Raw genomic sequence first — 17,817 nt, 5'->3', positions numbered from 1 at the left:
TACCAATAAAATAAAATAAATAATAAAATAATTAGGTAATTTCTTATAATATTACGTACATTGACTTATGTATATGAACACTTTAAAAAACATAATATAATAATAGAGAAAAAAAGACAAAGTGATGTAAAGTTTTAACATAAATAAATTAGTAATACATTTAATTGATACAGCATTATAGCAATCAAAATATACTGTTATATATATAAATAACATACAATTTAGCAATAATTTACAATAAAGAATAAAATTAATACACATTATTATTCAATTCTAAAAATATATATTTATATAATAATCCTTTATTATTAATTTTTTTACTTGTAATAATATTTCTTTTAAAGTCCAGAGGCATAGAATTGTAATAGGTCGGGCCTAGATAATCTACAAATGTTTGACCAAAAGATTTATAGGTATATTTAACTGGACAATCATATTTTCTAATTTCTCTTATATGACTATTATCACTATGTAACTGATCAATATCAAGTTAGTTGTTTAATAATGAACATAATTGCTATTTTTTTTATATAATTGTCTTACTGGCAAGACCCTTAATTCCTTATAATTTTCAATTGTTGATCCTTTTAGTGAAAGCTTATTTAGGCAGATTCTAACAATGTTATTCTGATTTATTATTAGGTGATTTATAATATTGTCTCGAAGGCCACCCCATACTAATTTTTGGATTTTCACGGTCACTCCATCCAAACCCGCTGCCGTGTCATCTTTACGACTATTTATAATAATAAGTATATCTGAAGATTCAATTGTATTAGAAAAAATTTCATTAAAAGAAATATTTTTAAGTTTATGGTATTTTTTTGTAGTAGGTGATTTATTTGTTATATTTTTCGGAATATTAATGAAAAAATTATTAAACATATTGGACGGGGTTATGGGATCATTTTTAGTATGTATTTCATGTTCATTAAGTTTTATTTTGATAATTTCATTATCACTTATACATTTAGATCCGGTAATTTCATTTATTAGTTTCCAGGTTAATTTAGTGTTCGAGTTAACATTTTTAAATTTTGTTTGGTAAAATTTCTCTTTTGCTAGTCTTATAGTTTTTGTGAAATTATTTTTGAATTTTTTATAATGTGAGTTTAACTGTATATTATTCGGGTGTTTTTTACACTTCATTGAGAGAAACTGTTTGTGTCGGGCCGAGATTAATAAATTTTTTGTCATTCAATCTTTTAGTCGCTTATTCTTAGCATTCATTAATACAGTAGTTGTTGATTTAGTGATTGCATTTTGAATTATATTTTCAAAGTCATTATAGTATTTATTGACATCGCTTAATTCATTATACACTTCATGCCATTTTTCATTAAGTAAATTAGATACAATTCTATTATAATCAATAATGTTAAACCTTTTGTCCTTATTATCTACTTTGGCATTGTTACTTGTTAGGTATAGAATAAATATATTTATTTAAAATGTGTTAATAAAATACTATTTACTTATTCCACTTTGTGATGTGAAGTAATAAATAATCCATAAATTACAAAAGTAGTCTAAAATATATACTCATGTTTCATATTATTGTTGCATATAATATTTTGCTTCATATTATAAATTATGCCACAGAAGATACTGGTACTCATATTGCCAGAGTTTACATTAGTATTTTATTTACATTTGATATTTTAGCAGTTTCACATATGAATCCCGGTTGATAAAATAATTGTTAACACAAGTGGCAGTGGCACCAAAGTAAAAAAAAATGTAGGCAAATGAATCAAAGATCAAACACACCCACCCACTAAGTGTTCAATTATGAATCTTAACCTTTCAATGGATTGACACTTGGCAGTGATATTTGTTAAATAATGTATTATTAGCATTATTAAATAAAATAATTATTCAATAATCTTATTCTCTATATACTATAAAATATGACTAATGCCCTACTTTAAATAATATTTTAAAATGATATCAAAATTTATTTCATTATAATTAAAGAATTACGACAGGTTTAAGTTGTATGTTTGTGTGGGTAGCTTCAATATCTGCTCTTATTGGTAAAAGGTTTGTAATGTCGCTGCTGTTCACTACTTACATAACAAGCCTAAAATTGTATTAAAGACAACATACTACATAGAATGCATATTTATGCAGGCAATTAACAATATTTTAGTATTATTTAATTTATTAATTTGAGATATTATGTAATTATTGACTATAAACTGAATTTTCAACTATTTTTTTTTTCTTTAATACTCTATTGAGTATTTAATTGTTATAACAGTGTTATATTGCTTCTTCCTCATCACAATGTAATTTTGGAGAGTTGCTACCATCATTTCAAATTTATACTTATTTTAACTGGGTAGTTCAAGTATAACTGGATAATTTTTATGTGTAGCATTGTTGATAAAACATTTATTAGGGACCCCTTTATACAGCTATTTTATATATCTAATTGTATTGTGTATTTGTATTATATGATTATACATTGTAATCACTTATATATTGGAAATAAAAAATAGTACCTTTTGCATTAGCAATATTACCTCAAACAATTTTTTTATTAATACATTCATTTTTGTGCAAAACTGCAATTGGCCTGACATTTTTAAAAACTGATGGATTAGCACCTTTGTGTCAAAATATATTATATATTTAAAGTTTAGACAAGCAGAGTTTTGGATAAACATTTTGCGGGGTTGTTGATATAATTAATGAAACATTATAAAATTAAACAAAATTAAAAGAAAATCAATCATTATTTTAAATATAAAAGTATCTTTTTATAGGAATAAAATACTTGATAATTTTTAATTTTTAATGTATTAATATAGGTACCTTACGGAATAATAAAAACAAAATCATCATCATTTGAAGTAAAAATATATTAAAATATATCAAAATCACAAAAATGTATAGCTATTTATATATGGTGAATCATTAAGCGTAAAACACTCATTATCTCAAAAAGTAGGTATTAATGCTATTGAAAATATTTTTTTGCATAGTTTCAAGTTGTTAAAAAACAAAGTTTTTACTAAAAAATCATATTTTAAATATTTTTATCCTTATATTTTCTAATTTTAAATTTTTTTGTTAATGACAACAGAGTTTTAATTTCTATTTTCCTAAAGACAGAATATTTTTTTTAAGTATTTTGATTCATAAAAATCGAATTTAGGACGAGTAATTTATGAGTTATAAGTATTTAAAGTTTAGACAAGCGGAGTAGTGGACAAACATTTTGTGGGGTAACCCCATACCACTGCACTCCACCCATCTTTACTTTAAATACTTATAACTCATACACTACTACAACGCTTAATGAGTCACACTGTATACTTAAATTTTGTTATGGTAATGTTAAAAAAATATAAAATGGGGATGTAAATATTTATGTGGGCATTGTAGATGTAGTCGTAATTATTTGTAGCTGCCGCCTGCCAAGCTAAGTTAAATTATTTGTATTAAATTATCGCACTTCATCAAATACAAATAATTTTAAACAGTGTCTTTACTAATAAATTAAATAAATTGCTTAGCCCTTTTTGATTCAAAAACAATACACAAACATAAACCGCAATATTTCACGAAAAAACTTAAACAGTACAGGACATCTACTCCAAATTATGCAATAAAATTAATCAACCTCTGTAAAAAAAAATATTATCTTTCGAGAAACACTGCCATGGCTATGGGACCTAATTACCTAAAGCTCTCAATAGAATTACTCACAGTCTGCAAACACGAAATTAACCACAAGATAATAATATCACATTTTCACGAAATTATCCAATTCTCATTCCTTAATCACACTCAAATCTACACATTTAGCAAAATTATATTGCAAATACATTTTAAACTATTAATATTGTAAATATAATCAAATCTGTATTTTAATTTGAAAAAAAATGTTGGCTAATAACCTTTGCAGTTGAAGTCTATAATCCTTTGAAATAAAAAAAATATATATTTCTGTTTATATTGTAACAAGTAAAAAGGCAACAAACGTGAATAACATAGGTACTTATTTTCTACTTGGTTTACAGACAAATTACAAACACCAGAAGAATTTTGTACTGACCTCTGTGAGTAATAGTATAAATACAAATATAAAACACATAATATCTTAGAATGATATTATGATTTTATTTAAGGTATATATTGATGTAAATATTTTACAATTTTTATAATTTATTTATGTTAGAAAAAAATGTTACGACATGGTAAATGTTTTAGATCAGTGACGCAACAAGCCCCTCCCCCCTCTTGGACCATACCAACACCTATTTTATTTATTTATTTAATTTAGAATATTAAAATTCTACACAAATTATTATCAACAACAATAATAATAATTTTTTTTCTCGTTAAAAAATGTATGATAATTTATAATAGGTACAAATAGTGTGGAAAAGAAAAACGTTCTGAAGAAATTATAAATACGTTACCTATGTAATTCGAAACGTTGTTTAGATTTTATATTGTGTATTATTTTACTTTTTTTTTGTAATTACAAAAATATAGTGTATTTTCTCAAATTCTAAAATATTATTAAACATTGATTTATATTTTCATGAAAAATGTATTTTCTGTATATAGATTATAGGTACCAGATTTTTTTATTAGTCTGTGGTTAAAATGTCTATGTTCTAAAAGGTATAGATCCCCCCCCCCCTGCAAACATTTTTTAGGTCCATACGACTAATATAATTGAAATCACAAAAATAAACTAAAATCATGGGAGGAAAAAACTTTATTTTTCGTGAAATTATACAAAATCATTATATATTTTTAGTGTTTGAAATATGAAATATTTCATGTGAAATAAAAAAAAACTTCAAAAACTCCTGTACACGACGTCGGGCTAGGACATCTGGTCTGCCAACCCGGAGCCAATGGGATAATGTACAAGGGTGTCGAAATTGAAGGGCTGACTGCCGGACGCTTCTTGCTCAACCAATATCTTTGGCGCCGAGCGTAAAACTCCACGGAACTCTCTCCCATCTAAATTCAAAATCAAATACATAATAAAAACAAAATGTATAACCTGATGGCTGCACGTAATAAATAATAATACACAAATTTCCACATCACCCTAAGAGGTATAGTGCACTGATGCGTTTTTTTAACGTGGTACATCCTCTATAGGCCTAATCCACGAACCCACTACGACTAAACAACAATACTACCCAAAAACTCGTAGACTAAAACCGTTTTGAGTGTAAGTAGGGACGTAGGGACTACACTCACCAGTTTAAAGTTTAGAACATATTCAAAACATTACTCAATTACTTACTTTTGTATATTTATAGCTATTCCAGGTATGCTTACAATTATTTTATAATATACTATTTTACCTGATTTATAATAAGTGTGCACAAGGGTTTAGCGTTGAGCCCACCTGTTATTCTTAGTTATTAACAAGATTGCGCAATATATATAGGGTAAAGAGCTAAGGTGCATTGTGTTTGCTGAAAATGTTGTGTTAGTGGAAAAAGTACCGGAAAATATGAATATGAGTTTTCAATATAGGTGAAGAGTGTTGGAAGAGAAGGGACTAAGCACATTATGTATAAGAATAAAACAAAGACAATTATTGAACTGTCATGTTGTGGTAATACATGTGATGAAGTAGAAAAGGTGGGTAGGTAACCTCATATAGCTGAGGGCAAAGGGCGAACAAAATAAAAAAATAAGAAGTGACCTAATGTATTACAAATATTTTGTTCATATTAATTAAAATATTGTTTGGTTTTAACTTTTAAAGAATAAATAAAACAAATTATGAAGTCAGAAGCCCCTCTGACATTATTATTTTATTATTGAAATTATTAACAAATAGCCAAATTGAACTTAAACCATATACTTTAATCATCTTAATATCGAGTCGTTACATGTCTGCCCCTGAAAGGGCTAAAGCCCCCCCCCCCAAAAAAAAAAAAAATTGACCACCCAACGCCTATTATAGTCATATAATTGTTTTGTATGATACCTATAGGTACGCTTAGCATAATGGATAATCGGATAGATAAATATAATTGAGTACCCAATGGATGTGATGCATCTGATGAAATGCATAAACATAATATACCGTATACATGTATTTACCTATACTTCGTAGCTACTTTGTGAAGTTATTGTAGGTTACATACCTATTTTTATTTTTGAACAACTGAATATCATTTAAAATTTACAAGTTAGGTTAGGTTATGTTTAATTATGTTTATATATTTCTATGTAATATATTTTATTTATATAATAAAGGTATATAATAGTTTTCAGTCAGTAAAATACAACATAAAATTGTATGCACCATTAGGTATCTTTATAAAGTCATAAATTAAGTCGTATTCAACATAAACCAGTACATTTTTATGCACTTTAGCTCATTTCGCGGTTTATGGAGAATGTTCATTTTGGTTTCACCTATTCTGTGATCGAACCCTGGTCGACCTCGAGACTGTCAGAGTGTCAGGGATATACTATGTACTAGGTATTGATAAGATTAGAGTTCAATTACCTTCTCAGTTGTAGTGTAACCATGTCCGACCCACCGTAGTTAAAGTTCCCAACTAAGTCCTAGTTTGGGAGCAAATTAAGTAAAAATGTATTATATATCAGGAATATTTATTAAATTAACAATTTTTATTTATTTTTAGGGTGTGTAGGTAAGTTTATAAACTTCGTATACGAATTTACTTTAAATAACTTTTTAACTTAGCTATTAAAAAGTTGGACAATTGGGTATGTAACTGTAATGACTGTGTAGTATGTTAGATTTAAATTCAATTATAAAACATTGTATACGATGAATGATTCTATGCGGAGACAGTGTGTCTGTCAGTGCGTGTGATTATTATAAATCATCAAATTTAATAATATTAATAAAAAATAAATAAAAATCAACAATATCTCATGGCTATACAAAGCATTGTTTTCCGATTAATTTTTTTTTTATGGAGGAAAACAAACTCTGAAAAGAAAAATTGCAAGAATTTTTAACTGAAAAAATAATTTGCAAATATTCGGGTTTTGATGAATTTTGTCAAAATTTGAATTTTAAATGCATATAAAAATAATCATGCTTATTATGTAGGTATTTTAAATAATTTTGAACTGCTATTATAAAACCTTAAGAGTAACATATTATAACATTTTTAAGCTTTTTAAATAATAATTTATTGACATAATAAAAAAAAAATTTACAAAATAAATTTTTCCATGGCTATAAATAGCACAAAGAAGTCAAAATATTTTGAAAATTTTACCATGTATGAAAAATTTTAATATAAACTTTTAGTGAAAATGTCAAATGTGTATGGAAAGTTGTTTTTGAGTTACATCAATAAAACAAATACATTTTGTTAAAAATTAGTTTTGCGTACAATTCTTATTTTCTATTTTTATTTCCAAATGAACGAACTAGTTTTACTTTTCTATCAGAAAAGATGGTCAAGTCGTAAATTGAAGCATTTTTATCACCAAAAGTTGATGACACGAATAAAAACACAAATCATAGTAAAACCGATACATTAACCGTTACGAGTTCATAATTCAATAGCTTAGTTCTAGTTGATGGTTTTTAAAAATTAATTAGTTCAAATACAAGCTGATTGAATCAACTTATTACATTTAGTAAAAATTTACCTAACTTATATCAGTATTTGTTGGGAATTCTAAACTCAAACCAACACCACTCACATACACTCAGAAAATTTTGTGCTAGAGTTTAAGTTGACCATTTTTAATTGCTAGGTCAATTGATTATAAATTACAATAAAACACAAACACAATTTTATTTTGTTAAAAATTTGCATACCTACGGTTTAAATTGTACGATAAATTCACAATGTATTGGAATTGTTATAATCAGATGATAGATGAACTCTTAAAATATTGAAAGAAATGTTCATTAAAATTGTAATATATTATATAAAATGTCAAACAGTAAATATTTCAATTTCAAATTTTAAAATATGCTTAATTTGTATGAGTTAAAAAATAACATTGAAAAAACAAACATTAACAAATGTATCTATCTTCATATTTGTTTTGTTTATATTATTATTCCCTATTATATTATTATTATATTATAATTCCATATTATAATAGCGATTAAGGGGGACGAGGTGGCCGAGCGGTCAACGCGTCGGCTGCGGTGCTCGCAGTCACGGGTTCGATCCCCGGTCATTGGGTGGCATATTTCTCCGGGCAAGTCACGGTGTCCGGAGAACAAGTGCCGCCATCCCCCACTCCGGGGCATGGTAGATACCTACGGGTGCCCCATTCAAAAATTCTGCCAAAATACACCCACGTGTAACACACCCCTACCGTCAAAAACCTACTGTTCCACCCCTCCACCCAATGGCCTAAGGTGCCGCGGGATAATTAATAAAAAAAAAAAAAAAAAAATAGCGGTTAATTGAAGTAACGTCAATATTAAATCTATAAAATAGTTTTTTTTTTTTTTCTTAATAGCTGAAATATTAATAACAGAAGATGGCAAGTGTATTATTATTAACGTTACGAATTCTATTTTTATTCAAATTGTAAATCATATATAACTCTATAAAATAGGTATATCTATGGACGGCTTAGACATATTTTTTAAGATGTTAACATTGTGACTTAGTTTTGTTAGCGTTTAGTTTTGCCGAACATATTATTAACATATTAGCTTACATTTGAATGTTCTACTAAGAGATTTCCTATAGATAAATTGACTCTCTGTTAGTTTTTAATTATCAGTAATATATCATTTACTCATAGATCATACAACACATAATGTCTAAACTAGCATGAATTACGTCAAATGTATTAATATAAATATTAAATTTGTAAAATATAATTTTTTGTAAACAGGAAACAATAATAGAACTGAAATAGAAAAAGGCAAGTACCTACATTATTACGTTGTTACGTTACGAATACCATTTTGAGTTATTTTAATACGCAAATGTTTGTCATAACGTGGTTTATCAACAATAACATAAAAAGTAGGTACAACAGGTGAATTTCTTAAATCACCCGTTCCATGATAACCGCTAGATGATATAATTAACATTAAATAGTTTCAATTTGTTAACATCGTCACACTGATTTCGGAGGAGATCTTATCCGCCAGTTTTGTTTTCCTTTAAGTGCAAAAAGTGGAAAACAAAGTTCTAATGTATCTATTATCTAATATCTATATACACTTTTATTGTTTAAATTAGTATTCATAAATCACTATTATAATAGTGGTTAATTGTGTTAATATCAATATAAAATTAATTGTAATACCTATATTATGTTTTTAAACAGGCAAAATATTAAGAATAGATGATGGCAAGTATATTAATGTTAACGTTACAAATACCATTTTTATTCAATTTAAAATTCTTAAATAACTTTTTTTCCTTGTGCCATCACTACAAGGGGACCAAAATGTTTGTAATCGAGCCGGGAACGTCCGCGGTCTTAGTACAATAGTAGGTACACCCGCCCTAACAATAATGGCTTATGCCCACCACTTACACATAGAAACCTAATATCGTGACGGAATTGTTGGATGTACCTATAATAGTGATGTAGTAGTTTGAACAGTAGTATTCAGGCTTGCCAAGCAAATACTGTCAAACTACGTAACGCGTGTTGGGCAAAATGTGTATTTGTGTATAATAGTGTGTAAGCTTACAATTAAATGTAATAAAAAATGGTAACACTGTTTCTGGTAAATGAGAGTTGCTAAAAGATACACTATTTGAATAATAATTATAATAATAATATTAATGGAAAATATAGAAATAAATTACAGAAACATTTAAATAAACTCACAAATTATTTGATATTTAGACCTCCTGGCTTTTAACGTACGATAAGATGTTAACATTGTATCTTTTAAATTTAATTTTTCTCCATATATATAATTGTCAATTATCATAAAAGCATATTTTTAAATTTGAATGTTCTATTTGAAGGTCATTGTGTTAATGTCAAAATTAAATTTGTAAATTATTATTTTGTTTAAACAGGATTAAAACTCCGTTCAATTCCTATAACGAAAATAGAATAATATGGCAAGTATATAATGCAAAAGGACCACTACGGTTAATTCAATAGTTGCCACCTAAAATATCGGTTATTTTTTATCATACTGATTTTAAAATTTTTGTGGAAAATTGAAAAGGTTTTAAAGCAGAGAAATGTTTGGAGGAAAATGGAAATTAAGTAGTTTAAAATAGAGAATGGACAAAAACAAAATTTTATTTTTGGAAAAATTACTCACACCTTTTATACAAACTACACACCGTATCACGTCAATTATTCACCGAAAATAGTTCACATGACAACTATTCGAGGGAAAATTATTCGTATACGAAAGTTTTTCGTGCACAAATTGTTCGTAAAAAAATAATAAGACTTGTGATTTATTATAATGTAATATATTTTGTAACTTAAACGTCATATCAGGTATCTTTAACACCTATTTGATTTAGTGTGAAATGTGGATTATTTCAAACATTTTTATTAAACTAAAATAAACCTAAACCTAATCTGAATTTCCAAATACTTCAATAAATGGATGTTTTTTACACTCATCTCAATGTATTTGGCACCACTTGCAAGAATGTTCTTGCCTTTGTACCATAGAACAAAGTTATACAAGACTATGAAAAGCTTTTAGATTCCGAATATTTTTCTGTAAGTGAAGAACTTTTAAAGCCAATTATAGACTATTTTGAGAGAATCTACATTGGCCGCTTGCATCGTAGAGGCCAAATAAGAGATCCGACCATCCCCATTAGTATATGGAATTGTCATCATTTAGTAGCAGCAGGCCTCCCATGAACTAATTGTTCATTTGAAGAACGGCACAATTGTTTTTCGTCCACACTTAAATCATACAAATATCCGTAAATTCGGAGATTTATACAAGCACTCCAAAAAGAAGAAAGTATTAATAATTTAAAAATTTAGCAGCATTATGTTTCGAGTCAAAAACCACCACAAAAAAATCAGAATATAAAAAAAAAAATTTTTAAATATGAGCAGATTTAATAACTGTACAACAATTGTTTATCTTTGTGGTGTTACATACAATTTTCAATTTAAAATATAAAAACTATGTGCCTTCTTATTGTCATCTACACGCGTGGAAAAATAATTTACTACATTATATTTTATTTCTTATGTATTATTATATTAATAAATTACGTATACGTGTAAAACTATTTATAAAATACCTAATCTATTAACATTTGAAATAATTGTTAGCTATGCAAATTTATTTTGAAATAATAATATATTGAACTCTCAAACAATTTAGGCACGAACAATTGTCGTATTCGAACAATTTTCGCGCGAACAATAGACGCATGTCCACTACCTACTCACTGAGAACTTGATTTAAAAAAATTCTGACACAATCATTGGATGTGATATCAATTATTACTATTATTATAAATAATGAGGAATATAAGTCATAAAATAACATAAAAATAACATGTAATAAAAATTGTATTACATCAATATTACCTCAATATTTAATATTGAAGAATAATACGAGTATTATGTATTAATTAGGGGAAGATAAATTCAAAAATGCCATTAAAACAAATATTTTAAGTAAGAACATTATTATATATTCAATGTACCTAACTTTGATTGATTAGATAATGAAAAATATATTTAGAATACACTAACCTAACCTTACCCGGTTATTCAACATATGCAGGTGATTAACGCGTAGTGAGCGTACCCGAGAGTCTAACCCGTTGTTATACATTATCGGGAATGTATTATATTGATATTGATTACCAATGTCAGGACGGGACCACCGTATTCCTCGTGCCCTAGGGGCGTCTTCAGGACGTCGACAAATCGTCATCAATCGGATGAAATGCACCTGTGTTTATACTAAATGTCTCTATCTGTTATAAACGTGCTGTGATTGGTGACTTACACCCGCGTTTGCTCGTCAATATCTGTTCGCATTTCTTGTTATGCAGGTAAAAGTACAAAGAAAAAATATGTCTGGGAATGATTCTATGAGTGTACCTACCTTATAAGTTCTAACATAACAACATTATTTTCTGCAGTAGGTGAGTTGATTCCCGAGATCTACTTTTTGTATTAGTTGATTCCCGGGTCATTATTAGGTATCTACGAGTTGATTCTCGAGTCATCAAGATATATGTACAAGTTGATTCCCAGGTCATTATATTATGTCACAGTATACTGGTTATCTCATTACCAGATACCAATTATTAAAAACAATGTGTTATACATTTTTATCAGATTACTAAAAATGTTTAATAATAATTTTTTAACAAAAAATTGTATGATTTTCAAAATATGAAAAAACTAAAAAGAACAACATTTTTAAGAAACGTATCAGTCAATCTCCTCGTGGTGTTACTTGGATTAGGTTCTTGGACATAATTCTACCAATTTAAGAAAATAAAGTTGTTAAAATATAATTATAAGAAAATCATACTTCTATAATTACTAATATAAAGTATTCCTGAATAAATATTATTGTAATAAAATCATAATATATTACGTCTGTTTTTGAAATGTTTCATTAAATGCCAATAAAAGAAGCTTGTGGAATTTTCATGTTCCATTATTTATTAACTTAGGTACCTACAAAGCCAGTTTTAAATTTTCACTCCGCTGAAACAAAAGATTTAAAATCATCTCAGTTGAGATCTCGTTTCAGATCTCGTGTCGTAAAAGAGTCTTAAAAAATATATAATTGTAATTAATACTAGATGTCTTATTTTATTTTGTAGGATTTGAATTAAAAGTTAATAGAAATAGTAAGTTCCTTGTATAATGTTGTATTGTTGTAATATAGGTAGTTTATTGGTATTATTTATTATTATTTAATATTATTATTATTATTATTACCTTGCCTAACGTATAGTTCCAAGCGTCCTACATTAATAACGTATTTTTATTTTGTTACAGTAATCATGGAAACCTGGCCGGGTAATTTATTTTTAGATCATTTTTCTTGAGTTGAAATTTAAAAATAATTTATAATTTAAAGATAATTTAATAGCTATTTTTAATTTTATGAATCGTACTATTTTAATATAGGTACACTCAGTGACATAATTTTAATAGTTTTGTGTATTAGTTATATTGATTAGACTGGTTGTTTTCTAAATTCTAATTCATAAATAATCGATATTTCAGTGCAGTTTTAATGTTCCAAAATCTGAATCCACATAAACCGGAATCTAATCGTTTTTTTGTACTCTATAAGAAATTTAAAAATTATTGATATAGCCATATAGGTACTTTTTATTAGAAGCATTATGTGTAGAATCGTATATATTGTCCTCTCGTGGTGCTTTATTATTCTTCAAAGATTTCACTACTGATATATTATCTTCCAAACTAGATTCTGTTTTACTTCTGGTTCTACTGTGGTATACATTTGATACTTCTTCGGCTCCCCGTCTTATTTTATTAAGACCAAATTGTTTAACTAGAAATTGGAATAGGCTTTGGAATGTTCGGGATGCTGTGTATTTTCGTGCGTTTTGGTCTAAGGGTACTTGTCAGTAGTCTCTAATCCGAAATGCTACATATCCTTAACCATTAATTTACCGTATCTAATTTACATTGAGGCCAGACATGGTGTACGCGCCTGATTCGGTTACGTCGGTGAGGCGCCTATACAGTCAATGCACAAACAGGCCGAACCATCTTTTTTTCCTTTGCTAAGACGACGGGAGTGGCCCACAGGGACTCGGGCATTTACGTTGATTTTTTAGTGCAGGGGTAAGGTTTGAGTGCGATTGGTGTTTGGTTCTTAAGGAATATGTCACAATCTATTAATTTGATACGACCGACCCTTTCGCTGAACTGCTAAAGACGTTGGAATTTGTATTAATTATATCGGTGAGTTGCACGCTCGTATCAAATAATAATAACAAATAATAATAATAATAGTTAGAATTGGAATGTGTGATAGTTGGTACTACCAGGATTAGGTTAGGTTACTTCAGAACACCGGTTTAAGTTGATAAATTTACTTTTAAAAATGTATCAAGACATCTAGTAATGCTTCTCTAAAACATTAAGAAATGCATTGATGTTTAGACGTAAATAATAATATCAATAAAAATTATTAGGTATATTATTACGTGCTCGTGTTATCATCTGTTTGTTTTTTACATTATAATTTAAATTTGAAGGCCTTATACAATAATCTGTATAAATATGATTTTGATAATAACTAATAAGTAACCATGACAACGAACCATATGAAATTATACATCACAGGTTAAGAAAAAAATTGAATCAGTACAAAAAACGTATTTATATTAAAATTATTAAAATTATTATAATTTTGCGATATTTTAATATTATTTAGTTACTAAATAAATAGTAATTAAAAAAAAATATATTTGAGATTATTCAAATATTATTCAACAGAACTTAAAAAATTATCCACTTTTGACCCATTGAAATGTCTTTTTAAATTCTTGTCTATTTTTTCACAAACCATTAACTATAGACAAGATGACGAAATTTACAAATTTACATCAATTATAGTAGTACTGAATATTAAGAAACCAATAAATAACCATCCACCCTAAGTATAGGGATGATTTCCTGTAAAAAAATCAAGATAATCTACCAACTAGTTGTAGAAAAATAATTATATTTATACACTTAAGGTAGTCAACTTTCCCTACTCTCACTCATCATAGTACCAAATTATTTTAATTTAAACAATTCTTTATTTTAGATTGTAAAAAAAAATATTACGACCATCAGATATTGATTATCGAAGAAATGAATAAAAGTACGTATTTTTTTGCAAAATCATTAATAATGATATTTTATTAATTTTCAGTATTCTATAATATTAAATAAATAATTTATTACTATTTTCAAAGCAAAGTTATCAATTTATCATAATTAGATGTACATTAGAAAAATGTAATTAAAGTAGATAAAACAAGTCATATATAGAAAAATAAAATAATAAGAGAGAGAAATAATACATTATATGACAACTTACAAATTAAAAAATGGATATTCGTTGGCAATACATAATATCATCCTATATTGAGTTGGTTGTTACGAAAAAAATCTGTCGTACACAATGGCAAATAGAAAGCAAAGGTAGAGCGTGATGCAGCCACAATAGTGCTGTGGCATGTCTTGAGAGAGATATCAAGAATTAAATGAAAAAAAATATGCACGTCGTGGAGTTTGAACTCATGACTCACGCGCCGGACTGTCGGATGCATAACAATGAACCACTTCGTAATTAGTGGCGTCCTCTAATGGAATAAATTTTCGTTATAACTAAAATGTCATATTTATCCAAATGCAAGATATCTTGATCCACCCCTAGAAGGTATTTGAAATTTGGCATACCTACATATTTATGATGGTCAGACAAGAGAAACGCCCAATATACCTCCCGGGATCAGCATGTAACGAGACAAGTTCGATACAATTGGCGAACTTTAACGCGCTTTTTTATTAAATCCATTACATATCAAATAGAGCCATTTAAAGTTTAAACTTCTTATAAATTCCATTGAAGGCTTGATTTTTCACAGAAAATTATACATTTTCAATAAGATCCTTGACATTTCTCTTCAAATCGTAACATATCCCCATTGGATGCTCGACAAAAGCATAAACTCAACATAATACTACACAATTCTAATTGTATTTATGATATTTTCCATTAAATCACTGAAATTTAATATAAGAAGAAAGAAATCTCCTATTAGAGGATTTATATTTCCTAAAAAATAATAATTTTAACAATCCTCAGATAGGTAGGTTATGATAGTTACGTTTTAGCATTTTTCTAACATTTTTCATTAAACCCGTGACATTTCAAATAGAATAATTTACACTAACAATAAATTACACCCATGATATCCTTGACGTACCTATTCCATAAAAAATATGAGAAATCTCATAAAAGTATTGATACTTCTGATTTTATAAAAGGGATATTAAAAAAAAATAACAGATGCCCCAAATTATACTACTCACCTATTTTTTTTTTTTTTATACATAACGATGTTGATTATTTTATTGATTTTAAAAACCATTATTTCTGGGAACCTGTAAGCAATGATATTTTCTAAATATTTAAATTAATTTTAAGCTTATGTCTATCATATATTTTATACCATAATCATATTCACACAATTGTTCAACTCAATATTTTAGAAATTCAAACGTTTAGAAGTTTGAACACACCGAATTTAGAATTCGACCATAATCAAGTTAAAAATGATTTAGCACGATAGTAGATTAATTTTTATTAAAATGTATGTATTTCCGTAGTTTATTTTACTACTTAGTTTTATATTTTAAAAGTAACTATCTATACATATTTAAAAATCAACATTTCAAAAAATTTGACACATCTCTAGCATTCAATTTTAACGTTTTAGGATACTATATAATATAAAGTAGCATTTAACGGTCTTGCTTAGAGGTTCAACATAATATCCGAAAGTTGTATGTTTATGCCATCAAGTGCTACCATATATTATATAGTAACCTTTTTTCACCTGCTTCATGTGGCAAAAGGTAACTTATTCTAAAATTGCGCCATACACATTAATATATTATATTCAAATGTCTAAGACTAGTTGTAGTTAAATACTCTGTTTTCTTCGCATATAAATAAATTAAATGTTCTTGTGCAAAGCTATGCCCCCAGTTATCATATAGGAATGAACTGACAAAATGCATAGAATTTTAATTTAATACAAATAAAACCTCAACAACATCTTATTTATAAACTATTTGATGAATTTAACTTGAAATAACAAAAAAAAATAATGATTGACCAAAATGATTATTGTTTGTACCTAGGTGAAGTATATCTAGATGACATAGCATGGTGTTGTAGAAAATATCGCCACGTGGAGGAGAAGGGTGAACCGTATAGCAGATCTTCATCAAACGGAAAAACAAACATACTTAATGACTGGGCAGATGGTATTGTCGGCAAGTACCTGAGTAGAACCTGAGGTCAAAATATTTCCGCAAAAATATCTCCGATACAAAATACCTCTAGTCAAAAATATCTCTGATTTAAAATATGTACAGTACAAAATATCTCTAATGTAAATATTTCCCATGAAAATATTTATTATTACAAGTACAAACTAAATTATATTAAAATCGACTGTATTTATAATAGAGTGAGTTTTATGTGTCTACAATAATATTTGCGACAAAAACAGAAAATAATCCTCAGACGATAAAACTTATCACGAAAATATATATATATCAAATTACAATTCAAGGTCGTGGACGATTGAGTAATGTAATAAAGTTAAACAAAATTAATTAAATTGAGTAAGTACCTAACTAATGTAATAAAATTAAAAAAAAAATTAAATAAATAAATATAAAATCCAATCAAGATATTAAGTTGTATATTATGTCAATTTATGATGTTTAGGGAAATTGTAGAAGAATATACATTTGCATATAAATCCGGGTCTTAATAATTAACAATATAATAATTACCTATTTCTCCTTGAGTGCTTGTATAGCAAGAAGTATATTTATATGTTTTGTACTCAGAATACGCCAAATGAATTTGTTCACCCCTTATTAATTATAGAACGTATGAAGGTATTCATTATGCAATAATAACTTGTTGCCTTTTTGACTTACAATAAATTGTGGAGGAATTTTTAAATCTAAATCCGTTGTGTGAAGTTTGGTAAAACTGAAATTAGCTTAGTCGATACTAGCTGTGTGTCTGTACCAGGGTTGGTAAAAACCCGGGCTTTTAGAAAAAACCCACCCCGGTTGGGTTTTAATGTAAAAGTAATA

At 27.5% G+C, this 17,817-nt stretch overlaps 1 protein-coding gene across 1 annotated transcript in view; it reads left to right on the top strand.

Annotated features, from left to right (window-relative positions):
* Positions 1–4,244, top strand: part of LOC107882712 — a 24,283-nt gene extending 20,039 nt beyond the window's left edge. Inside the window, exon 10 of the mRNA XM_029486659.1 lies at positions 4,032–4,244. The gene's annotated coding sequence lies outside the window, so the exon portion shown is untranslated. The remainder of the gene's footprint in view (positions 1–4,031) is intronic.
* Positions 4,245–17,817: the final 13,573 nt, after the last annotated feature.

This window comes from Acyrthosiphon pisum, chromosome A1, assembly GCF_005508785.2.
Source record: "Acyrthosiphon pisum isolate AL4f chromosome A1, pea_aphid_22Mar2018_4r6ur, whole genome shotgun sequence".
Classification (NCBI taxonomy): Eukaryota; Metazoa; Arthropoda; class Insecta; order Hemiptera; family Aphididae; genus Acyrthosiphon; species Acyrthosiphon pisum.
This window is presented reverse-complemented; position numbering and strand designations above follow the sequence as displayed.